This window comes from Mustela lutreola, chromosome 5 (genome assembly GCF_030435805.1).
Source record: "Mustela lutreola isolate mMusLut2 chromosome 5, mMusLut2.pri, whole genome shotgun sequence".
NCBI lineage: Eukaryota > Metazoa > Chordata > Mammalia > Carnivora > Mustelidae > Mustela > Mustela lutreola.
The window spans coordinates 87,004,975-87,030,402 of NC_081294.1; the positions used below are offsets into that span (position 1 = coordinate 87,004,975).

A 25,428-nucleotide genomic window follows, 5' to 3' on the forward strand; every position below is an offset into this window, starting at 1 on the left:
CTCATCTCACTCTTCTTTACCAGAACCCAAATACTCTCCAATTATGGCTTGCATGCACGGAGGGCTAACAGTGTCCTAGTCAAGGTTCCCAGAAAAAAGAGCCTGAGGCCACAAATTTATTTGTGGGCATTTTACCAGGGAATTCAGTCCCAGGGAGCAGGAGTGAGCCTCAAAGACAGCCTGGCAGAGAAAGAGAAAGAACCAACATGAAGAAGATCTAGCAAGCTGGGCACCAATAACTGATCACTCAAAACCATGAGATTGTGCCCCTGAGAAACCACATAAATGTCATTTTAGCATCATCTTGGGAAAGGCGGGCGGGGGGGGAGGATTTATCCATAGGTTCCCATCTTTCATTGGTCAAAATTTCTCCCTGTGAGGCATTAGTTCCCCCACATTGCCAGTGTACCCTTGAGGAGTACTATTCTTAAATCCAGAAAAGAAGAACTTCTGCCTTGGACTTGAGGCTCTTGACTTGCCCTGCATAACACAAACCCTGCATAACGCATACACACACACACACGCACACATGCACACACACACCCCCAAATATTAGAGAGCGTGTCTGCCACTTGGGATCCTACCATCAGCCCCGGCACAGCACAACCTGTAACCCTAAACATCTGCTCCTGTTCGGACCCCAGGGGAATCCTTCTTCACATGGCTTGCCCTATATCCTCAAAACAAAAGGCAACTGTGTCAAAACGCCATGAAAATTTGTGGGTTGTTCCGCCGCCAATACTGGAAGCCAACACCCTTTTGGAGTTGAGGGCAGATTTGAAAAGCAGAAGTGCTTAGGTTAGAAAAAGACAAATTTGTTAACTTGTCAAATTCTTCTCAGAAAGCAGGAAGGCAACAGATTCTTTCACAGTGAAGTATTTCCCAGTAGTGCCAAGCATTCTTGCTTGTTTTTGTGTTCCAGTTCATGGCTCCAGAGGAAGCGACAAATTGAGGTTGTATTCACAACAGTTGCATATGGTAGCAAAGGAACATTTATAACATCACACAAATTGCTGTACTCTTAAATTTGTATTGACTCTCAGATACTAAACCACCTTCTGTATTTTGCTCTGAGGCAGTTACTAAATTCCTGCAAACTACATTTCTATTTTCTGCCAATAGGGAACACTATGGGGAGAGGGGTGCAGCTGCAAGCCTGGAGATGGGGGGCGTGCTCTTCCTTCCTGTTTGCTGGGTGTCCCTGTCAGCTTGGCAGTGATACCTGGTTTGTGTCCAGCTTTTTGTGGTGGCCCCAGAACCAGAATCACAGCATCCACTAGCCAGGAAGCTCTCCCTGTCCAGAAGTTTCCACCCCAGTTCTGTACTGTCCTCCTCCAAACTTCTAGATTCTTCTTCTTTCTCCCCACCCTAGGCATGGTATCTCCTACCAATACTATCTTCAATGCTACCTCTCTGACCTCTCAGTGTTTTAGTTCTCTGATACTGGTTTGACCAACTCCTTAAATATTTGCTGTTAAATTCAATTGGTGTGGTTTCTCTTTTCCTAACTGACCCTAACCAACACAATAGATTGGAATGAAGCATAACAATTCTTTACAAGGCAATTGGATGGACATCGAGTGCTGGAATTTAAATAAACTTTCAAAAACTGAAGTACAATTTATTTAAACACTTTGAGTTTTAATTTTTATGTTAATGAATTATGATGTATATTGGACATTTTAATTTTAATAAACAATCTTGAATATTTTAGAAGGAAAAATATCTTACTTTTCAAACACAATGTATTAGTTAGGATTAGAGAGAAAGAGAGACTTAACTTTAATGAAATGGATTGGGTGATTGTTGAGGCTGGTAAGTGAAATCTGCTGGACAGACCAGCAAGGCTAGAAGTTCATGGGCAGGAATTGATGTGTTCTTGAGGCAGAAATTTTTCTTGTTGGGGAAACCCTAGTTTTTGCTCTGAAAGCCTTTCAATGGTAATCTCTATTTAAAGTCAACTGATGATAAGGGTTAATTACATTCACAAAATACATCCAGAGCCCCACCTAGATTAGTGTGATTGAATAACTGAGTAGTATAACCTAGCTAAGCTGACACATTAAGACAAACCGTTATTTTTATACATAAAATACATAAATTTGTATAAAATACAAAAAAATATGTTTTAAAATTTCTATTAATTTATATTTTTATAAATATATTTAAGGTTTGTGCTCCTTGAATATTGTTATATTTGATTTAGAAATGAAAAATGCAAAAGTAGAGCTTAGTAAATTAAAAAAACAGATCCTCCACCACTGAAATGCTGACCCGCTGGTTAATGTTTTCCTTTCAACACACCTTCTCTGCCCTCACAGGCCCATCCCTGACATCTGCAGAGACTAGGGCAAGAGTACAAATGGAGTCTACCTTTATTTTCATTTTTTAAATCAATAGTTAAAATCTCCATTTGTTACAAAAGTTGAAGTTGCAGAAATTTCATCTATTTGTTCAAGTTGCATTTTTGATGAGAATAAGTTTCTTGCTCATTTTAATTGTTTCTGATATATAATTAAAATAGAATTATATTGTAATATCCTGTTTGCTAAATTCATGTGGTCATACCCAACTGAAGGCTACTTATTTTTTTTTTATTTTTGACTTTCAAAATTTTGAGCAGACCACCTCTTTCCAAACTTAGAAATCTTGAATACCTTTGCAGAAGATGCTCTAATTTGGCAATGTCCTTAAAACATGTTACAATCAGGGTGTAAAAATATTTATTATCATTGATACTCTCTGTCAAATTACTTTATGAAAAACTTTGTAACAACTTAATAATGTAAATGTTTTCATTTATTAATTTTTGGGGGCTAATGTGGTAGGCCAAACTGATGGTAGGCCAAAAATGATACCTTGTTTTCATTTTAATTATTGCTGAGCTGAAATGGTTTCTCACGTATGTATTTGAATCAACATTATTTATCATAGGTATAAAATTATTTATAGTTACTGACCAAACAATCCTATTTGTTAACTTATTCTCAAGAAATAATCCATTCTAGGTATAAAAATATTTTTTCTGGAGTTATTATAATGCTGGAAAATTGTAATGAAGTTCAGTTGGTGGGAACCTACTGTTTAATTATAATAAGTTTATTTATCAAGTTTATGCAGCCCCCCCAATGGCTGCTATATTAAGGTTAGATGCCATATGAGGTGGCAGGGCAGAAGGAAGGGGTGGGGAACTCATGAGAAAAGAAAAACCTAAAACCAAAACTTTAAGATACTAATTACTTGTTTACTTCAAGCACTTGAGATTTCTTTTTAATGCATTACAATGACCAGAAGAAAATTCATCAAAATGCTAATGGTGGTTACATTAAGGTCATAAGACCACAAGTATTTTTTTCTTCTTTAATTGCCTTAAAATTTTCTATAAAGAGGCTATATAACTTTTTAATTAGAAGGTTAAAAAAAAGAATTCTATATACTCCACTAAAACTTTGATCTCATTTAAAAATCTTCATTATTCAGAGGTAAATGAAATATTCAATTTTTCACTTCTTTTGGGTCACCTTGCTTCATGACTTATTGTGAAGGTAGGAACCATGGGAAGAGGAATCCATCAGGTTTTCTTGTATCACCTGCAAACATGTTTGCATAATGGATTGGCTTTTCCTATTGTCTTAAAGAAATATCCTGCCTGCTTCCCCAAAGCAAATCCTCCATTCATGTCATTGTTTCAAAATCCTTCTTTCTCTCAAAACTTTGCCTCATTAATTATAAACTCTCCTATGTGGATTTGCCTCCACTTTCATTGGATCCTCCCCCGAAGGCTAACGATGCTTAGCATCTTTTCATGTGCTCACCATTTGTACATCTTCTTTAGAGACATGCCTCTTTAAGTCCTTCGTCCATGTTTTCAATAGGGTCATTTGCCTTCTAATGCTTGAATTATAAGAGTTCTTTATCCATTCTTAATACAAGTTCCTTATCAAATATATGATTTGCAAGTATTTTTCCATTATTCTTTGGGTTGTCTTTTCACTTTCTTGATGATATAATTTTCAGCACAAAATCTATTAATCTGGATGAAATCCAATTTAGCCCAATGAAAGCTGTTTTTTTTCTTTTGTTACAGGTGGTTGGTGTTACAGCTAATCTGAATCCATAAAGATTTATCCTTAAGTTTTCTTCTTTAAAAAAAAAAAAAGGTTTGTTTATTATTTGAGAGAGAGAATATGAGTGAAAAGGGCAGAGGGAGAGAGAATCTCAAGCAGACTCCATGCTGAGCATGGAGCCTGACATAGGACTCCATTCCAGGACCCTGAGATCATGAGCCAAAACTTAGAGTTGGTCACTTAACTGACTGTACTACTCAGGTGCCCTGCTTAGTTTTCTTCTAAAAAAATTGTATAGTGTTTGCTTTTACATTTGGGTCTATATTCCATTTTTGAATTAATTTTTTGTATGGTATCTCAGCAAGTTCATTCTTTTGCACTTGGCTATCCAGCTATTTCACCATTCACTGAAAAGACCATTCTTTCCCCCAATGAATTGTCTCAACATCCTGTCAAAAATCATAGACGTAAAGGGTATATTTTTGGACTGTCCATTCTGTTACATTGATCTATACGTTTTCCCTTGGCCAGTACCATACTGCCTTGATTACCTGTAGCTTTGTACCAACCTAAGGGACACATGCACCCAAATGTTTATAGCAGCAATGTCCACAATAGCCAAGCTATGGAAAGAGCCCAGATGTCCATCAACAGATGAATGGATAAAGAAGATGTGGTATATATATACAATGGAATACTATGCAACCATCAAAAGAAATGAAATCTTGCCATTTGCAATGATGTGGATGGAACTAGAGGGTATTATGCGGAGTGAAATAAGTCAATCAGAGAAAAACAATTATCATATGATCTCTCTGACATGAGGAATTTGAGAGGCAGTGTAGGGGGTAGTGGGGGGTAGGGAAGGAAAAAATGAAACAAGATGGGACCAGGGAGGGAGACAAACTATAAGAGACTCTTCATCTCAGGAAACCCAGGTGTCCCTGTTCTTAATAATTTTTGAACAAGGAACTCTACACTTCAGTTTTATACTAGGCCCCACAAAATATGTAGTTGGTTCAGCCATCAAGCATTTGGAAATGCAGCAATGGGGCTCAGAGAAATAAACATTTGAGTAGTGTTCCCAAAGTGTGGGGGGGTAGGTAGGGGTGGGTGGTTGGGTTGGGTTAGGTTGGGTTATGGACATTGAGGAGGGTATGTGCTATGGTAAGTGCCAGGAAATTACACGAGTAATTTCTGTAATACCTAATGCTTCACCAAATGCTGTTAACACTGATGATTCACAACCTGTACCCCTGAAGCAAATTATACATTATATGTTAATTAAAAAAAAAAAAAAAAGACTGTCTCCCTCTTAGACACCAGTTGCAAATCTCAGGGACTACCTGTACTTCTGACTGACTATAAATTTAGGAGTTCCCATGATCCCTTCAGTTTCAATAATTCACTTGAACAACTCACAGAACTCACTAAGCATGCTATGCTTATGATTATAGTTTTATTCTCAAAGACAGAACTCAGGAAGAGCCAAAGGAAGAAACACACAAAGTAAGGTAGAGGGTGTTGGGGGAGGGAGGTGGCGAACAGAACTCCCATGCCCTCTCCTTGTGGAATCTGAGCATGATATCCTTCCAGTACATTAGTGTGTTCACTGACCAGGAAGCTCTATAGACCCTCTTGGTTGTCACTGGGGTTTCATTATGTGATGGATTCAATCACTAGCCACGCGATCAAACCTCATCTCTAGGCCCCTCTCTCCTCTTCAGAAGTCATGGGCCTGAAATTTCCAGCTCTCTAATAACATGTTTGGTCTTTCTGGTGATCATTCAGCCCCCGTCCTGAGACCAGCTGGGTATCTCCACGTCCAGATTATGTCATTAGCATAACCAGGATACTCCTACAACTCAGGAAATTCCAAAGGTTGATGAAGATCTGCACCAGGACTGGGGACAAAGACCAGATATTCTGTATTACACCGTAGTTAACATATTAATAATTCTGGGATATTCTGTACTTTAAAAAGAGATTTAACTTGCTTCACCTGGTATTTCCTCAGTTTACTTGGCCATGAAGCCCCATTTCACGGACCCTACATTTTCCCCACACATACCTTTTAGCACACTTGGGAAACACACTTTGGGAACACTACTCAAATGTTTATTTCTCTGAGCCCCTTTGCTGCATTTCCAAATGCTTGATGGCTGAACCAACTACATATTTTGTGGGGCCTAGTATAAAACTAAAGTGGGGAGTTTCTTGTTCAAAAATTATTAGGAGCAGGGACACCTGGGTGACTCAGTCGGTTAAGTGTCTGCCTTCCAGCTCAGGTCATGATCTCAAGGTCCTGGGATCGAGCCTGGTGTCAGGCTCCCCTGCTCAATGGGGCATCTGCTTCTCCCTCTGTTCCTCCCCCCACCCCACCCCCCACTTGTGCTTTCCCTCTGCCCTCCAAAAATAAATAAACAAAAAATCTTAAAAAAAAAAATTATTGGGAGCAACATTAGCAGAGCATTAGGCCAATCATGGGGCCCTTCTGATCACAGGGCCCGAGTGTCACACAGCTCTGAAGCTGATCCTACCTACCTGATGGACTCTTTCCTACTGTCCTATGTTTCAATAACTGGCCACACTGACCCAGTTTCACAGATTATCACTGTAGATGTTGCCTTCCCTCATCTTGAATTCTCCTACTTAAATATCTCTCAGACTTGTCCACACCCCTTTATCCCCGCTGCTCACCTCCCTGTCTCAGGCTATCATCACTGCTCACCCAAGTCTGCTTTGGCCTCCCACCACTCACACTGGGTCTTATCTCACTCCCCCACAAAAGCAGCCAGGATAATTATCCTAAAAACGTGGATATCAGAGTGTCTGGCTGGCTCAGTAGGTAGGATATGGGATACATGATCTTGAGGTTGTGAGTTTGAGCCCCAAGTTGGGCAGAGAGATTACTTAAAAATAAACATGTGGTTCTCATCTTGATCCTCCCCCTGCTCTCCCTGCTTATGACACCTCAATGATACCCCCTGCTTTTAGGAAAAGATCTTACACCTTAACATGGCTTAAAGGCCCTTTCTGATGAGGTCCCTGCTTGCTTGTCAAGTTTCAACTCACTACTCCTCCCCTTGGTTTCCTGGTGGAAATTCTTTATCCACTGTCTGTGTTTGATAGGAGATAGGATCTTCAGGCCTAGAGCCAGACTTCATTCAAAAAGAAAACAAAAGAAACTAACAAGCAAAAGCCCAACAGGGGCACCTGGGTGGCTCAGTCAGTTAAGTGTCTGCCTTAGGCTCAGGTCAGAAATCCAGGGTAGTGGCATCCAGTCCCACATCCGGCTCCCTGCTCCGCGGGGAGTTTGCTTCTCCTTTTCCTCCCCATTCATGCTCTCTCTCTCTCTCTCTCAAGTAAATAAATAAAACCTTTAAAAACAAAGAACAGGGGCACCTGGGTGGCTCAGTGGGTTGAAGCCTCTGCCTTCGGCTCAGGTCCTGATCTCAGAGTCTTGGGATCGAGTACCGCCCTGGGCTCTCTGCTCGGCGGGGAGCCTACTTCCTCTTCTCTCTCTGCCTGTCTCTCTGCCAACTTGTGATCTCTCTCTCTCTCTCTCTCTCTGTCAAATAAATAAATAAATAAACCTTTTTAAAAAAATTTAAAAATTAAAAAAAAAAAAAAAACAAAGAACAAAAAACAAAAAAAACAAAGCAAAAAAAAAAAAGGAAGAAACAAGGGACGCCTGGGTGGCTCAGTGGGTTAAGCCTCTGCCTTCGGCTCAGGTCATCATCTCAGGGTCCTGGGATCGAGCCCCACCCACGTGGGGCTCTCTGCTCAGCAGGGAGCCTGCTTCTCCCCCTCTCTCTGTCTGCCGCTCTGCCTACTTGTGATCTCTCTCTGTCAAATAAATAAATAAAATCTTTAAAAAACAAAAACAACACAAAACAGAAACCAGGACAAGTTGCACAAGCAGACATTAAGGGGAAAAATAGGACCAGCCTTGGAGCTGGGCCTGACCCCTCTGCCACCCAGCACAGGAATTGCCTGAGCAGCCCGGCCGCGCTCTCCTGCAGGGCCATCTACTAGGGCAACACAGCATGGTGGCAGAAAGCAGAGCCCTGGAACCAGACTGCCAAGACACTTACTGCTTTTCTGCCTTAGTTTCCTTGTCTGTAAAACTGAGAATAATAAAACAATCTACCTTAAAAGGATGATTAGATGAGTTTAGTGCTTGTGAAACACTTAGGACATTGCCAGGCAAGCAGGAAGCATTACATAAGCATTATCAACAGAGCTCAAATTCATTTCTGCTTCTTCCCTCTCCTGTCAACCAACTACATGCGCTCGTTTCTCATGCTCGTCCTTTCTGCTCACTGATGTCTTTGGCCTACTCATGGCTTCCACTCCCTTAGGGCATCTGCATGTTGTTTCATCCTGTGTGAGTTTGGCTTCTACTACGATCTTCCAGCTGCTCAGCGACCTCTTGAAACGTGCCAAAATCCCCACGATAGAGATTCTGATTGGTCCAGGAAAAACAGCACAAGCCCTCTGAGACAACTTATTGTAGTCCCTTGAGTCAAGAGCACCCCTTTGGGGGCTGCTCCCCTCTATGGGGGTTCAGGGAAGGAATTCATCAGAGGGACATGGGGGTAAAGCTAGCACTGTGAGCAATGGTCCATGACGTGTACATTTGTTCACTCAGGCTTAAAGCGTGGCACTATCTCAGGATGCTTGGGTGGTTCAGTCTGTTAAGCGTCTGTCTTTGGCTCATGCCATGATCCCAGGGTCCTGGGATCGAGTCCTGCATTGGGCTCCTTGTTCATTGTGGAGCCTGTTTCTCCCTCTGCCTGCTGCTCCCTCTGCTTGTGCTCTTTCTCTCTCTCTCCCTTGGACAAATAAACAAATAAATAAAAAGAAATTAAAAGCTCGGTACTATCTTTGACTCTATTGGTGTCTTATCCCCTAAGGATGATTCGTAATCTTTTTTTTTTTTTTTTTTTTTTTTTTTTTTTTTAGGTTGGGGATGGGGCAAGGGAGGGAGAAGAAGAGAGAATCTTAAACAGGTTCCATGACCAGTACCAAGCCTTATTCCGGGCTTGATCTCACATTCCTGAGATCATGACCTGAGCTGAAATCAAGAGTTGGACATTCAACTGACAGAACCACCCAGGCACCCACCAATTCATATTATTATCTTTTTAAAAAAATTGGGGGTGGGGTGCCTGGATGCCTCAGTCAGTTAAGCCCCTGCCTTCAGCTTGGGTCATGATTCTTGGGTCTTGGGATCGAGCCCCGTGTTGGGCTTCTTGCTCAGTGGGGAGTCTACTTCTCCCTCTCTCCACACCCCTTGCTCATGCTCTCTCTTGCCATCTCTCTCTCTCTAAAATAAATAAAATCTTTAAAAAATTTTTCCAACTTAAATAGCAAAGAAGTATATCCCAATTACTGCTGACTGTAGTTATTTCTAAATTTTCCATGTTTTTAAAACAGCTGTCTTATTTGGTGACAGGCACTCAAAGAGGAATTATGAGAAAGTCAGGCAATTCTGTATATCTCTAAAAATCTCATTGCAAACATCGTGTTGGCATAGGATCATTATAGGTGCAGCTGTAATAACAGGATGTACATATGTTTCTTTTTTCTTTTACACCATATTGACAAAATAAGATTCATGATTTATTAGAATACATACACTAAGTGTAAAAATACCCAGATATGCTATATAAAACATAAAATAGAAATGAAAGTTTATAAATTCATTCCAAATCTAAACACCCAGGGATAATTAAACAGCATATTTGGTACTTCACTGTGTTTCTCTGTTGTACCTTCCTGACCAAAAATCTTATTATAAAAAATTTCAAAATGTAGAAAAGTTTAAAGGATTGTCCAGGGATCATCCAAACACACACAGTTTATCCATTCTTCTGTTGATGGACACTTGGGACCTTTCCATTTTGGCTACCAGGAGTAAAATTGCTATAAATATTGTAGTACATGGGCTCTCTGCTCAGCAGGGAGCCTGCTTCCTCCTCTCTCTCTCTCTGCCTGCCTCTCTGCCTACTTGTGATCTCTCTCTGTCAAATGAATAAATAAAATCTTTAAAAAAAAAATATTGTAGTACAACTCTCTTTGTAGATAAATAATTTTATTTTGCTCTCTTAATGGTGCTCTTGATGAACAGAAGTTTTTGATTTTGATGAAGTATTATTTGTGGACTTTTTAAATGGTTAATTCATTTGTTTCCTAGTTATGAATTTTTTACCTTCTCTAATTCCATGAATATATTATGTTATGTAATTTTCTGTAAGTATAATAGTTTTGTCTTTCACATTTAAATCTATGATTTAATCTCAAATTAATATTTGTGCATGTTATAAGGTGAAGCATATTACTACGGTCTTTTTATTCCATATCAATATTAAATTTTTCCAATACCATTCATTGAAAAATGTCATTATTTTCCCAATGAATTGCATTGGTGACTTGGTTGTACATCAAGGAACCATGTAAGTATGGATCTATTTCTGGACTCAGTGATCTGTTTGTCTGTGCTTACGCTAACAGAAAAGTGTCTTAATTACCCCCTTTTTTTTTTTTTAAGATATTTATTTATTTATTTGACAAAGATCACAAGTAGCCAGAGAGGCAGGCAGAGAGAGAGGAGGAAGCAGGCTCCCCAATACAGGACTCTATCCCAGGACCCCGGGTCCATGACCTGAGCCAAAGGCAGAGGCTTTAACCCACTGAGCCACCCAGGCGCCCCTTAATTATTGTTTTAGCCTGTTTAAAAATTAATTCTTGGCATTGGTAGGTTAGTCCTTCAAATCCATTCTTCTCAAGATTTACTATCACAGACCTTTTATTTTTTTCCACATAACTTTTAAAATCAGCTCATTAGTTTCAATTTTTTAAAAATCTGCTAAGATTTTTAAGGAATTAATTAAATTTATAGGTCATTTCTGGGAAACTAAACATCTTAACCAAATCAAGTCTTCCAAATCCTGAAATGATGTATATCTCTCTTTTTAATTAAGTCTTCAACTTTTCTTGGCAATGTTTGGTAGGTCTCATGATAGAAGTCTTATATAACTTTTAATTCATTCTGCGGTATCTGATGCCATTCTGTGCTCTTATAAATGCAGTTTTAACATTTTTATTTTCTAGTTTACTGTTGTTAATATATAAAAATATATTTCCTATTGATCTTATATCTAGATACCATTGCTAAATTCAACTTATTATTCTAGAAACTTAACTGTAGACTCAATTGGATTTTCTAACTATAAAATCAAGTCACTTGTGAATAAAATAAATTTTCTATTTCTTCTTTTCCAACTGTATGCCTTTTATTTCCTTTTATCATTTTATTACACTGGCTAGGTTCCCCAGTACACTGTGAATAGAAGTCGTAGAATAGATATCATTGTCTTGTTCCTAACTTAGTGGAGAAGCATTCAAATAGTTCACCATTGAAGTGACATTACCTGTTGTTGTTATTGGTGTTTTGGGTGTGCTCCTTACCAAACTGATGAAGATCCCTTTCTAGTTTTTCCTGAATGACATAAGCTTCTCTCAGCTTCTTTGATTCTTGTATTTGTATCCCTTCTCTTGTGCAACAAACACTGATACCTAATCATGTGAAGATGATTTTTTGTTGTTGTTGTTTTATGCTGTGATGTAGATGCAATGTTTTCAAAATTATGTTCTCAATACCAAAGTTGCTACTAAGTAAAGCACAGGATTTGCCTTTTTTTTTTTTTCAACTCTTATGATCTATTTGTCCTAAGACTATACAGGTATACTCCTATCTTGTAAAGACAAGTGAAATATTTTTTTCTTCTTTTTGGTTGTATCACCAATTTGGTACACACTTAGATTGAACTGTGTCACTTTACTTTCAATTTTGGAGGGATTTTTCTTTCTTTTTTTTTTTTTTCAGGTTAACTATCACATCTGGGAAGAACGGCACTTTTGCCTCTTCCGTTTCCATTTTTAATCTTCTAATTGTTTTCCACCAAGTGTTTACGTAGGCTAAAGCCTCACAGAGTTAATTTGTTGTGAAGAGCAAGAGTGTCTACCGCGTTTCGCCAGTGATATCCTGCTTTAGAGAGAACTACGTATATCTTTTCCAAGTTCTCTCTCCTCCATATTCCTCTAAGTACAATTCTAAATCTGACTTTCATTACCTCTTTCTGTGCCTTAATCTTCTTTCCACTCTATCTACCCTTCATGGCTGATAACATTGTTTGAATCACTTCTGTGTATATCCTATAAAATACAAACACTTTTGCTTGGCATGTGACACCTTGTGCATAAGGTGTAGTTGTTACAAGTATTAATAAGACATAAATGGATTGGCATTGGGTTTTGGAGAGACTATAGGTGTGATGCAAAAGCAGAGATAAGAGGGGCGCCTGGGTGGCTCGGTCAGATAAGTGTGTGCCTTCAGTTCAGGTTATGGTCCAGGGTCCTAGGATTGGGCTTCCTGTTGAGCTCCCTGCTCAGCAGGGAGTCTGCTTGTCTCTCTCCTTCTCTCTCTGCCCCTCCCTGCTGCTTGTGCTCTCTCTCTCCTACTTGTGCTCTTTCTCTCTCAAGTAAATAAATACTTTTTTTAAAAAGCAGAGGGGCGCCTTGGTGGCTCAGTGGGTTAAAGCCTCTGCCTTCAGCTCAAGTCATGATCCCAGTGTCCTGGGATTGAGCCCCACATCAGGCTCTCTGCTCAGTGGGGAGCCTGCTTCCCTTCCCTTCTCTCTGCCTGCCTCTCTGCCTACCTGTGATCTCTGTCAAATAAATAAATGAAATCTTTTAAAAAATAAAAATTTTAAAAAGCAGAGATAAGGGAAATCAGGGTCATACAGAGATCTGCTAGCAGGAGACATCAGATCCCCCGTGGCTGGAGTTGGAGAATAATGATCCAGGGTTAGGACTGTGACAGTCACAGAACAAAGGCAAAACTGAGAACTGCAACTCTTGTTTCAAAAAGAAGGACCTCTTTGAGATCCTGAAGTCCTTTGTCACTGATATTAATAAAGTACAATTATCAGGCTCCAATTTACCTTTCCCATCTTACCCTTGACAAAGTTCATCAGACTTAACTTTCTGCACCATTGCTGTACTTGGGATTTCAAAATTTTTGTATTTTACAAATGTTTTGCATCTGACACTTTAAGTTGGTCCTCTGTAGTCATGAGCCAAATATCTGCTGGCCACAGACACCAAGATCCTTATAAGACTCATATTCCAGGGCGCCTGGGTGGCTCAGTGGGTTAAGCCGCTGCCTTCGGCTCAGGTCATGATCTCAGGGTCCTGGGATCGAGTCCCGCATCGGGCTCTCTGCTCAGCAGGGAGCCTGCTCCCTTCTCTCTCTCTCTCTCTGCCTGCCTCTCTGCCTGCTTGTGATCTCTGTCTGTCAAATAAATAAATAAAATCTTTAAAAAAAAAAAAAAAAAAAAAAAAAAAAAAAAAAAAAAAAAAAAAGACTCATATTCCAAACAAGAGATCTGACAATGTTTTCTACTCTAATTCCTTCTGCTCGATGTGCATTTCTTGATCCCTACTCCAAGAAGTAATCCCTGGCTCCTCCAAATTTACACATGACTTTACCTACACTTCCTACCTTCTGCTATAGTGATCAAAGACTTATCTAATGACTAAACATCCTCAAGCAACCCAGACTGACCCATCTTTGAATTTCAGTAAATTCTAAAATGATGTCCTGATCCATGGTAATAAATAGTCATGAATGATTGTGGTCTGATCATTACAGAAAACACTGGGCTCTTCTTTTGCTGTCCTTTTATTAACAGAACCTAAGTTTGCACTTGATTTTTCTTATTGGTAAACTACTAAGTAACATATACTTAAAATCAGCAAAACCCTTTTGTATTGGGGTACCTGGCTGGCCCATTTGGTGAAGCATGTGACTTTTGATTTCAGGGTTGTGGGTTCAAGCCCCCTGATGGGTGTGGAGATTACTTAAAAATAAAACCTTTAAAAAAAAATGGGGCACCTGGGTGGCTCAGTGGTTTAAGCTGCTGCCTTTGGCTTGGGTCATAATCTCAGCATCCTGGGATCGAGTCCCACATGGGGCTCTCTGCTCGGCGGGGAGCCTGCTTCCCTCTCACTCTCTCTGCCTGCCTCTCTGCCTACTTGTGATCTTTGTCTGTCAAATAAAAAATAAAATCTTAAAAACAACAAAAAAACAACAAACCCCTTCATACTTTTTAAGAAGGTTCTTTTCTATGCTAGGTCTCCTTTGACTTTTATTTGTGAAACTGATCTGTAAAATTTAAGTAGACTTGTTATCCAGGACAAATTTTCTCTTAAAAATTTTCAAAATTTTCTCCTCAGGAGGAGAGGTGTGGGAGCACACTACAGGAATCTGCTGGGTTTGGAGACTCCAAAAAGGGCCATGCACCAGAGATAGAAATGCTTGGTCACAGGTCAAGTGAGCACAGAGTGCGCCGGAGATCAGGGAGATGGGAGGGATTGACTGCTTTTCTCTGAGGGTGCACTGAAGAGTGGGGCCCCAAACTCTCAACTCCTCTGCTCATATTATGAGCAACTATAAACCGGCAAATTTGACAATCTGGAAGAAATGGATGCATTCCTAGAAACGTATAAACTACCAAAACTGAACCAAGAAGACATAGAAAACCTGAACAGACCCATAACCAGTAAGGAGGTTGAAGCAGTCATCAAATTCCCCAACAAACCAGAGCCCAGGGCCAGATGGCTTCCCAGGGAAATTCTACCAAACATTTAAAGAAGAATTAATATGTTTTCTCCTGAAACTGTTCCAAAAAATAGAAATGGGTGGAAAGCTTCCAAATTCATTTTATGAGCCCAGCATTACCTTGATACCAAAACCAGACAAAGACCCCATCAAAAAGAATTACAGACCAATATTCTTGATGAACATGGATGCAAAAATTCTCACCAAAATTCTAGCCAATAGGATCCAACAGTACATTAAAAGGATTATGCACCATGACCAAGTGGGATTTATTCCTGAGCTGCTAGGTTGGCTCAACATCCACAAATCATTTAGTGTGATACAATACATTAATAATAGAGAAAACAAGGGGCACCTGGGTGGCTCAATGGGTTAAGCCTCTGCCTTCAGCTCAGGTCATGATCCCGGTGTCCTGGGATCGAGCCCTGCATTGGGCTGTCTGCTCGGCTGAGAGCCTGCTTCCTCCTCTCTCTCTGCCTGCCTCTCTGCCTACTTGTGATCTCTGTCTGTCAAATAAATAAATAAAATCTTAAAAAAAAAAAAAGGAAGCCAATAATAATAATAATAATAATAGAGAAAACAAGAATCATATGATACTCTCAATAGATTCTGAAATAGCATTTGACAAAGTACAGCATCTTTTCTTGATCAAACTCTTCCCAGTGTAGGTATAGAGGGCACATACCTCAATATCATCAAAGCCACCTATGAAAAACCCACAATGAATATCATTCTCATTGGGGAAAAACTGAGAGCTTTTCTCCTAAGGTCAGGAACACAGCAGGGCTGTCCACTATCACCACTACTATTCAACATAGTACTAGAAGTCCCAGCCTCAACAATCAAACAACAAAAAGAAATAAAAGGCATCTCAATCAACAAAGAAGAAGTCAAATTCTCACACCTTGCATGATATGATACTTTATGTGGAAAACCCAGAAGACTCCACTCCAAAACTGCTAGAACTCATACAGGAATTCAGTAAAGTATCAGGATATAAAATCAATGCACAGAAATCAGTTGCATTTCTATACACCAACAGCAAGACAGAAGAAAGAGAAATTAAGAACTCAATCCCATTTACCATTGTATCCAAAACCATAAGATACCTAGGAACCAATGAGGCAAAGAATCTGTACTCAGAAAACTATAAATTATTCATGAAAGAAACTGAGGAAGACACAAAGAAATGGGAAAACGTTCCATGCTCATGGATTGGAAAAACAAATACTGTGAAAATGTCTATGCTACCTAAAACAATTTACACATGTATTGCAATCCCTATCAAAATACCATCAATTTTATTCAACAAAATGGAACAAATAATCCTAAAATTTATAAGGAACCAGAAAAGACCTTGAATAGCCAGAGGAGTGTTGAAAAAGAAAGCCAAAGTTGGTGACATCACAATTCCAGACTTCAAGCTCTATGACAAAGCTGTCATCATCAAGAAAGTATCATACTGGCACAAAAACAGACACATAGATCAATGGAACAGGATAAAGAGCCCAGGAATAGACTCTCAACTCTGTGGTCAACTAGTCTTCAACAAAGCAAGAAAGAATGTCCAATGGAAAAAAGACAGTCTCTTCAACAAATGGTGTTGGGAAAATTGGACAGCCACATGCAGAAGAATGAAACTGGACCATTTTCTTAGACCACACACAAAAATAAACTCAAAATGGATGAAAGACCTCAATGTGAGAGAGGAATCCATCCAAATCCTTGAGGAGAACACAGGCAGAACTTCTTTGACCTCAGCCACAGCAACTTCGTCCTAGAAATAGTGCCAAAGGCAAGAGAAGCGAGGGCAAAAATGAACTATTGGGACTTCATCAAGATCAAAAGCTTTTGCACAACAAAGGAAATAGTCAAGAAAACCAAAAGACACCTGACAAATGTCACAAATGACATATCAGACAAAGGGCTAGTATCCAAAAATCTATAAAGAACTTACCAAACTCAACAGCCAAAGAAAAAATAATCCAATCAAGAAATGGGCAGAAGGGGTGCCTGGGTGGCTCAGTGGGTTAAAGCCTCTGCCTTTGGCTCAGGTCATGATCCCAGGGTTCTGGGATCGAGCCCCGCATCGGGCGCTCTGCTCAGTGGGGAGCCTGCTTCCTCCTCTCTCTCTGTGCCTGCCTATCCAACTACTTGTGATTTCTGTCTGTCAAATAAAAAAATAAAATCTTTAAAAAAAAAAAAAGAAATGGGAAGAAGACATGAACAGATATTTCTACAAAAAAGACATCCAAATGGCCAACATGAAAAAGTTCTCCACATCACTTGGCATCAAGGAAATACTAATCAAAACCACAATGAGATACCACCACACACTAGTCAGAATAACTTAAATTAATGAGTCAGGAAACCACAGATGTTGGCGAGGATGAGGAGAAAGGGGAACCCTCCAACACTTTTGGTGGAAATGCAAGCTGGTGTAGACACTCCAAAAAACAGTATGTAGGTTCCTCAAACAATTGAAAATATAGCTACTCTATGACCCAGCAATCACACTAATGGGTATTTACCCTAAAGATACCAATGTAGTGATCTAAAGGGACACATGCTCCCGAATGTTTACAGCAGCAATGTCCACAATAGCCAAACTATGGAAAGAACCTAGATGTTCATCAACAGATGAATGGATAAAGAAGATGTGGCATATTTATACAATGGAATACTATGCAGCCATCAAAACCCCCGAAATCTTGCCACTTGCAACAACAGGATGGAATTAGAGGGTATTATGCTAAGCAAAATTAGTCAATCAGAGAAAGACAATTATCATATGATCTCTCTGATATGAGGAATTTGAGAGGCAGGGTCAAGGGTGTGGTGGGTACGAAAAAATGAAACAAGATGGGACCGGGAGGGAGAGTAAACCATAAGAGGCTCTTAATCTCAGGAAACAAACTGAGGGTTGCTGGGGGTGGAGGGTAGGGATAGGGTGGTTGGTTATGGACATTGGGGAGGGTACGTTTTATGGTGAATGCTATGAATTGCATAAGGCTGATGGATTCACAGACCTGTACCCCTGGGGCAAATAATACATTATATGTTAATTTTTTAAACAAAGGAAAAAAATAAAAATTCAATAGTGATCTATAACAAACTACAAAGGCTATATGTGGTATATAATATGAATATGATGATATATAATGTATACTACATGCATTCATATATACGTGTATGTGTATACATTCATGTGTATATATATATATATATATAATTTATATTACATGTGAATGTATGTATATATTGTTGTCACCATAAGAAAATATATTTTACTAAAAAAAAAGAAAAAAGAAAAAGAGTCTATCATGGAGTCTGTGGAGATCTTGATTCTATTATTCAACCTGTAATCCATTCCTCCAGCTTTTAGTCTGTATTTGGTAAGCCTCTCTTCTAGGTCTTCATGAAGGTAGATAATAAAAATATGAGAATTTCATGAATCCTCCTCAAAAACAAAAACCAAAAAAGCACCCCTCCAAGCCAACATGGGTTGATTAATCAGAGAGGTTTGACCACTGTTATTAAATGACCTAAGAATTTGGGGTGCCTGGGTGGCTCAGTGGGTTAAGCCTCTGCCTTGAGCTCAGGTCATGATCTCATGGTCCTGGGATAGAGTCCCTCATCAGGCTCTCTGCTCAGTGAGGAGTCTGCTTCCCCCCCTTCTCTCTGCCTGCCTCTCTGCCTACTTGTGATCTCTCTCTCTCTGTGTCAAATAAATAAATAAAATTTAAATAAATAAATTACATAAGAATCTAACCCATATAATCCACTGTATTATTTTCCACATCACATTTCCTGGATTCATCTGGAAGAATATCATGATTATCTTTGTCACATCTCATTAAACCAAAAATAACTATCAATAGCTTCCCTCTCTTCTACCAATCTCCTGGAAGGATGAAAATGAGTTTACTTTGGCCTGCCAAGCTCCTGATGAACCCAAACTGGCACTTACTGCCATATAAAAGGATTCGGATTTGTTTAACAAAGCTGAGCATTCACACTCACCTGGCTCTCCCCCAATCAAAGGGAAGGTTAGTTACTCCTTTAGGAACAATTAAACTTGGTGACTCACCCCTGGGAGGAATGTTCCTCTTCTTGACAGCTAATCACAACCTGGCAGCATGAAACCAAACTGACATAACTTATCTTCCTAGACTGCCCAATGCTGAGAAATTCAGAGAGAAGTGTAGACTCTCACTCCTATTGTTTCCAGCTCCCAAACATAGTTCCCAGAACTCCATAACACAAGACCAATCTTTAAATAAGGTTGCCTTCTCTGTTCACTATCTAATAACGAGTCTGACTGAGAAAAAGTTTACAATCAATTGTGTAATAGTCATTCCTAAAGGTGTCCCTAAAATACAGGACTTTATGGCATAGCTTTTAATAATATTTTTCTCTGCCAGGAATTATTCTGGGAGACGGTAGCCAAAAAATACTTGATTTTGTTCCTTACCTAAATCTATTAGTTTTTGTGGTTGGGGGGATGTTAAATTTCAATTTGGAAGTAGATTTGATCTATTCTGATTAAAAAGGTAATTTTTGAAAACATAATTATAATAGATCCTGAGTATTCCCTAGCTCTCAGCTCTCCTTCCAGGCAGAGTTCATAATTCTATTAATTAACTGGGCATGTCAGAGGAATCTTTTTATTCAGGGCACTATCATACATTCCAAAAAAATTCCTAGAAATTCTAGGTTAAATTGGATTTTGTCTTCGCCATCTGTACTTCCTATAAGGAAAAATAATACAAAACAATCCTATATAATAACAGTTTTTGGGTGCGGCACGAAAAAGGAACAAAAATAAAGTTCGTAAGTAAAACTGAGTTTCTGTTAGGATGATTTCCAACATAAAATGGCATTTAACTAGCAGATCCTGGCATAAACTTTTTCAACTTCCAAATGAAATACTTAAGAAGAAAGAAGATGAATACCAAGACCAAAATAAGAAACTGATAATTTACCTATGGGCAGAAGCAAGGGGAAAACTCCAAAGTATAAGTCCATTGAAAACGGGAAATTTTAATCAATTGCTCCCTTCTCCTATGACACCAGGGAAAGAGTGTCACTTGTGGGCAAGAAGTTAGGCAGTAAAAACTCTTCCTTGTGTCCTGAATGAAGAAAGAAAAGACTGCAGCAACAAGAAACCTTAGCCAGCCTTCTGCCTCATGGGTTAAGGAAGCCAGAATCTTCTCTCCTAGTCCTGCCTTCCTTCTCTTTCTAAAAACATTCAAATTCCGGGCAACCCTCTTGGTTCACCCCCCGCTTCCAACTTTGGGAGTTTTGTATTCTCCATAAACATTGCTTTTGCTGCCCTTCCCTCCAAAAATTAAATTAAAACATTCAAATTCCACAATAAAAACTAGGCAGGAACTGGAGGTAATACTGTAGGTTTCATGGTCTCCTCTGTAAACACTGTAGAGACACCAAGACAGGAAGAGCTGTGAAAATAGACATCTGGCAATTGTAGTTTTTCACAGAGCCCACCAAAGTCAGAGGGCGATAGAGATAGTGGGGGCCAGGAAAAATACCTTCTCAGGCCAGGGGAGTCTCACTAGATGAAAACTTGTAAGAAGCTGGGAATGGGCTAGGAGCTGCCCAGCAGATCAGCTGCAGACCTGAGAAGGGAAAACATGAGTTGACAACCAAGGGCAGTAGCGTGCTGGTAAATGGAGTGTGACACCCCCACCACTACCATCACCATCCCTCCCCCACTCTGTAAGTATGTGCCAATTGCCATGGTATGAACACTCCTGTGATGGTGGATCCCAGCCATCAACATCACTGAACTACAAGTGAGGACGAGCAGCGTACAAGCCTGTGTTGGAATAAGTTGGATCCATCACATGCCTTGGCAAGCACTAGATGTGGATGGATTTCTCTTCATTCTCGAATGAGGAAAGAGGAGCCTGTGAGAAAAATGCTTCAGGGCAGAGGAAGGAGAAGAATGGTCATAATAGCCAGCCAAAAGGGAGCACTGATTATTCTCAGTACTTTATACTTTACAAGAAACCTCTAGTTTAATTTTCACAGCCACTCTGTGCAGTAGGAAGTATTATCTTAACTTTAAGACAACAATCTCAAGTTTCGTGAGGTAAAGTAATATTTGTCCTGCTCATGTGGCTATTAAGTGGCAGGTTTGGTCTTTGGACTGCTGAACTGCAAAGCCCATACATTTAAACTCTAAGCTAAGCACAAAGTAAACCTGCAATAAATGTCCCGATTTCTTGACTCATGATGATAAACTATTCATCTTCCTTATAAATTATTGTCATTTTCACTTATTTCTCTTCTGAACATATGAAAGATTTACATCAGGTCCTTTCAATTGCTCTTTCCTAATTTAGAATGACAATAGGCCTCTTGGGGGAGGACTTTCCTTATGGATGGGGTGGGGTATGGGGGAGTAGGTGTGGTGGGAAATACTCAGAGAACAGGCGAACAGGTTGCCAGAATGCAACAGGTAAAGAGTAGAGGCTGGGACCCGTACTCCCAAACAAAAGCAGCCAGTCATCTGTCAACATTTCAGTATTCTCCGAAATTCATGCTAGTCTTTTTCTTTGCTGTCATCAGTGTTAACAACCATATGGATTAGTCATCCCACACTCTAGCTTCATGGTGGCTTGATACATACAATGACCTTTATCCCATAACAACTACCTCCTCCCAGAGCCACACCTGGGGATCTTTGCACATCTATGTGGCTCCACCTCTGATACACAGAATTCCAGTAAATTGCTCACTGGCCAAAACCGTCTAGCTCTCCCACATCTCAGTCCTTCACTTGACCTTTGATCTAGTTAAGCCCCCAGGGACTGCCTCTGTGTTTCCCACTAACTTTCCTACCCTTCCATCTTCTCTCCTTTTTTAACTCAGCCTAGATCCTGTGTTCTATCTGTTCACTCACTGTCTCATCAGTGATCTCAGCACCCTTGCCCCTTTGCCTCCCATCGTCCCTTAGTCTTCCTCCATTCATCCTCTCAGCCCCTGAATGCAAGTTGCTGAGAATATCAGGCAAAATTCTCTAACCTCAACTTATTCTTCCTCATAGCCCCAGTCCTTTGGTAAATGCTTTGTCACATTTTTCTCCTATTCCTCACAGAAGCTATTTCAAACTTTTACCACTTTCCTTGATTCCCCTGCCATACAGATGTCTCTTGAACCTCAGAAGACCTTCGCTATATTTCACAAATGCATTTTGCATACTTGGGGCAGAGCCCACAGTCCATACGCCTTCTTAGCAGGAACTTCAGTACCTCTTTCTTGAAGACTCCCTCCATATTCCTGTATTGTCTGAAAGTCCTAGAGAATTTCACAGTCTGCTTTCCACACCCAAATAGAGATGGCTCTGGAGTTTGATCAGAACCCACTTCTTACTGGCACATGTATTATTGACACGAAATCTCACTGCTGCCAGCTCTCCTGATGATCCTGTAAGGGCTGTGTGGAATATTCAAGACAGGGAAACCTCCCTCACCTAGTATTAATCTCTTCCAAGCCTTCCCACTCAGGTTTTTCACGTTACAGACTTAGAGCAGAGAAAATAGAAAAATGTGTAAAAGGTCAGGGGTACCTGGGTGGCTCAATGGGTTAAGCATCTGCCTTCGGCTCAGCTCATGATCCTAGGGTCGTGGGATTGAGCCCCATGTCGGGCTCTCTGCTCAGCAAGGAGCCTGCTTCCCTCTCTCTCTCTGCCTGCCTCTCTGCCTACTCATGATCTATCTCTGTCAAATAAATAAATCTTTTTTAAAAAAAAAAAAGAAAGAAAAATGTATAAAAGGTAAAATCTGAGTCAGCCTTGATCAAATTGAATTCCATATTGCTACCAGAGGTGTCTTATGTTTTAATAATAGGAATCTTGGGCAGATGAGATGTTGACATAGACATTTTAAAGTTTTAAAACTCTGAGTTGGCCATTGCAGCTTGTTACAGAGATAAAGATCAAAGATGGACTCCATTAAGCATTGAGATGTGTTGAGGACACTAAAAATGTAAACATTAGCCAGGTTGGGGTGAATGTCCTTCTTGACAGATTATGTTTCTTATCATGATGAAATTGATTTCTGGCTAGTGGGCATTTAAGAAGTTCAACAGTTACATCTTGACCTTTAGCTACAATGGTCTATTGTTATATTACCCTTAATTTTGAAACGATGATGCTTATTTTGCTTGTTTGTTTTGAGAAATTTTATTTCCTCATTGTTTGTTACAGGAAGTTCAATTTGAATTTCTTCTTCAACACTGTAACTGATCTTATTGCAATTAATCCAGACAAACACAAAGGGATTGTGAGATCCTCTCAAAGTTAGGAAAAATACATCTATTTTCTTCTTTTCATGGCTGCAGTTGTAAAATAAGCTATGAATATAACAGATTTTTTTTTTTTTTTTTTTAGTATTTATTGTGGAAAAAAAAATCAACTACACAAAAGTAAAGTGAACAATAAAATGAATTGCCATGTGCCCATCATTCTGATTTGACAATCATCAAGAAGCTGTCACAGAGGCGGCTGGGTAGCTCAGTGGGTTAAGCCTCTGCCTTTGGCTCAGGGTCCTGGGATCGAGCCCCACTTTGGGCTCTCTGCTCAGCAGGGAGCCTGCTTCCTCCTCTCTCTCTGCCTGCCTCTCTGCCTACTTGTGATCCCTCTCTGTCAAATAAATAAATAAAATCTTAAAAAAGAAGAAGAAACTGTCACAATCGTAGAAATGCTTTTAAAAGCCAGCGCAAGCACACAGGGATGGATTGATGATGGGCCTTTCTCTGGGGGCCTCTCATAGTATACCCATGCTAGGGGAGTATGCAATCCTGACCCACTGCCCAGCTTCCTCACTGATGAGCTGTGAGCACTGAAGGGAATTTTGAAGTGAAGCTGTGAGCACTCAGGGTAAAAGCAAAACAAAACAAACAAACAAACAAAAAAATACATACATTTAGCTATATATTTAGCAGTGCAAACTGGTCCCCTGAGCAGCTACCTCTTAGGTCCAAGGGCCCTACAGCTCAGACATCTACCACTGCACAGTGACAAAGCTGTTATCTCACCAGGGCACACCTCAGGGTAATTATTTCTAGAAGATTTAAACTTTCTATTCTTGGGGCACCTGGGTGGCTAAGTCAGTTAAACATCTGCCTTTGCCTCATGTCATGATCCCAGGGTCCTGGGATCAAGCCCCTCATGGGGCTCCCTGCTCAGCCCGAAGCCTCCTTCTCTGGCCCCCACTCCTTCTGCTTGTGTTCCCTCTCTCACTGTCTCTCTCTGTGTCAAATAAATAAATAAAATTGTCAAAAAAAATAAACTTTTTATTCTTATGCTTCATTGGTTCTGTAGGGGTTTTTTTTTGTTTTGTTTTTGTTTTCTAAGATTTATTTATTTCATTTGCGACCAGGGGTTGGGGGGAGGGGTGCAGATGGAGAGAGAGTCCTAAGCAAACTCTGTTGACTGCAGAGCCCAAGCCAGAGGTGCGGCTCTGTGCAGCTTTAAAAATTATTACGTAAATAGTATGCACACATTGTATTCCATCAATCACTACATGGGAATTGTTACTATTTTTTTCTTTTTTGAAGGATCTCAATCCCTTCTTAATTCTGAGGTGACTGCTGTTCACATGAACAAGTTCATTTGAACCATTCAAAGCTTTTCTTCAAATCTGCATAATTATGTGCATACGGTGCTAGTTAGTATGTGCTTGTCTCTTAGCTCCAGGCTGCTCCCTGTTTTGTGATGATGGGATTGTAACTTTGCTCTCTGGCTTCCTGTTAGGACCCTGGTTGTTTCCAGTTTGCTAACTGACTGGATGCAGTTCTCTCACATCACCCTGGAAAGCATTTTCACTCCAGCAGCTGCACCTGTGACCCCAGGCAGTGGCTGAATAAGGCTTGCAGTTTTTTTCAACAGTTTAGAAACAGAAACATTGCAGAAACAGATTCATCACACCCTCTCACTTAGAGATCTTCAAGTTCTCTCTTCGTTATCTATTGGCCCATTCTAGTTAACTGATTGATACCCAGTTCATCGTTATTTTATATTTAGTTTTCTCTACTTCATAAATCTGATACGATTTTCTCTCTTCCTACTAGTCATGGACACAGAAATGGTCATATGTTGGAATTTTTTCATTTTCCTTATTTATGTATGTATTTTTTACAATAAATGGGATAATGCCCATGACTTTGCAACTTGCATTTTTCACTTAATGTTTCAGGGACAGCATTTCCAGGTCAGTATATATAACTCTAATTTTCTCAATAGATGCATAATATTCCATCAAATGGACAGATTGTAATTTATTCAACCATTCTGTTGATAGATGTACAAGTCAAGTCCTAATTTTTACTACAAAAAAAAAATGCTTCAATAAACATTCTTGTTCATAGATCCTCTATACTAATACATTCGTTTCTATTAAAAAATTACTAACAGTGGGATTGCTGTGTCAAAGAATGAGGTATTTATATTTCTGTGACTCTAAGTATACTGAATTGAACTGGTCATACTCCTCAGATTATGACACTATATCATAGATTCCCCCTAGAGCTTCCAGAAAACACAGCCCAACCAATGCCTTGATTAAATCCACAAGACCCATTTCAAATTTGTGACCTTAAGAACTACAAGATAATAGGTCTGGTTGTTCTCAGCTGCTAAGTTTA

The 25,428-nt window shown here is 39.7% G+C and overlaps 1 non-coding gene and 1 pseudogene across 1 annotated transcript; one reads left to right on the forward strand and one right to left on the reverse strand.

Moving 5' to 3' along the window:
• LOC131831162 (large ribosomal subunit protein uL30-like) overlaps positions 1-25,428 on the reverse strand; it is a 94,823-nt pseudogene that overhangs the window by 9,649 nt on the left and 59,746 nt on the right.
• Positions 23,510-23,644, forward strand: LOC131832911 (small nucleolar RNA SNORA42/SNORA80 family). The gene has a single exon (XR_009354254.1). It is a non-coding gene; the product is annotated as a small nucleolar RNA SNORA42/SNORA80 family (small nucleolar RNA).